Source organism: Chiloscyllium plagiosum, unplaced genomic scaffold, assembly GCF_037043375.1.
Source record: "Chiloscyllium plagiosum isolate Xiang-an unplaced genomic scaffold, Cpla_swu_hap1 HiC_scaffold_12, whole genome shotgun sequence".
NCBI lineage: Eukaryota > Metazoa > Chordata > Chondrichthyes > Orectolobiformes > Hemiscylliidae > Chiloscyllium > Chiloscyllium plagiosum.
The window spans coordinates 105994104-105995794 of record NW_028270150.1 but is presented as its reverse complement, the minus strand read 5'-3'; the positions used below and the strand labels follow the sequence as shown (position 1 = coordinate 105995794).

Here is a 1691-nt window from a genome sequence, read left to right as displayed (position 1 = left end):
GAATGAGACAGCTATATTAATTGTAGAGGCACATTTTTAAAATAAAGCTGGAAATGTTATCCTATTTGTAATGAGAAAGCAACCAATTTAGCATTGTGTCTGTGTCTCATCAATATTCTGTGTCCCCCTCCTCCTGCCAAACTAGCCCAAAAGCAGTCCCAGTGATCCAGGAATCTAAAACCCTCTGCCTTGCACCATGCATTTATCTGTCTACTTACCAATTTCTGAACTCACTAATGTGAGTAGCACATGGCAATGTTGTGGTGAGGAATGTGAAGATTCAATTGTGGTCCAAAACCTAATTCACCCCAGGTGGGACTTGAACCCATAATCCCTGGCTCCAGAGGCCAGTGCCTTATCCATTAGGCCACTGAGGCTACATGTGATGATACCTCAGAGGTTATGGTTAGTTGCTTCATCTCCCTGTGATCAATGAACAAATTAATGTTTGTAGGTGAAAGTGAGGCCTGCAGATGCTGGAGATTAGAGTCAAGATTAGAGTGGTGCTGAAAAGGCAGCATCCAAGGAACAGGAAAATCAATGTCTAGGGCAGGATTACTGATGAAGGGCTCCTGCCCAAAATATCGATTTTTCCTGCTGCCTGACCTGCAGTGCTTTTCCAGCACCACTCTAATCTTGAATTTAATGTTTGTTCTGAGTCAGTCTCGCATATTGTATTAATTCTAAAGATCCCAGTAAATATTCTGTGTTTAGGTCTAACTGGTTTCTAATCATTAACAATTAACAATTAACACCACTGATTGCTTTGGGACGATACTATGGCTTTAAGAGGTGTATTTTGTCCTGTTTAATTCTTTTTTTATGTATAAAAAACAAAAATGTTTTAAAAGTACAGAAAAGTAGAAATCTTGTATTATTATATTATACTACAGTAATGTTGACAATAAAATGCCTACTCTTCAAGATACAATCATCTCATATTTACTTAATTTAACCCAAATAAACTCAAATTAAATAAAATAACATGAAATTAAATCATGATCCACTAGAATTAAATTACACTACATTGTAATATATTACATTACTCCACTTGCCACATCTCCATCAAGGCTCCCGTCCACGGAAGCAAAAGTTATTATACCTATATTTATTAGGCCTCACCCCCCACTGGGGCCCCCAGACCACCATATACGGCCCTCATGGCTATATAAAAGCCTAATCAGTCTCTAATCAGCCGCCATGTCTTATAAAATTGCTCTGTTCCGTGGCGCACCATACTTGTCAGATAAACTTGAGGGACATACTTCATCATAAATCTGTGCCACCCTGCAAGACCTGGAGGTTTTTCTGATATCCAATTCATTACGATGTTCTGCCTCACACAGTCTGTAAGAACATTGAATAACCTCTTCCTGTGCTCATCCAAAGAGGGAAGATTCGGTAGTCCCAAAAGGAGGGATACTGGATCCTCCCGAACTTCCATTCCCAGGATCCTCTCCAGCTAATTCACTATGGCCCCACGGTATCTGCAGATCTTGTAAAAGGACCAAAAGCAATGTGTAAGGGTGCCAATACTGATTTTACAGTTGGGACATTTTGGAGAAGATCCTTTCTTAAACTTTTCTAACCTCTCTGGCACCATATGGACCCTGTAAAGGATCTTCAATTGCATCACTTGTGCCTAATTGCATATTGAAATTTTCTTTACATTCCCCCATATATCCTCCCAT

General features: G+C 39.6%; 1 non-coding gene across 1 annotated transcript; it reads right to left on the bottom strand.

Annotated features, from left to right (window-relative positions):
* Positions 1–304: 304 nt before the first annotated feature.
* On the bottom strand, positions 305–377 carry trnaq-cug (transfer RNA glutamine (anticodon CUG)). The gene has a single exon. It is a non-coding gene; the product is annotated as a tRNA-Gln (tRNA).
* Positions 378–1691: the final 1314 nt, after the last annotated feature.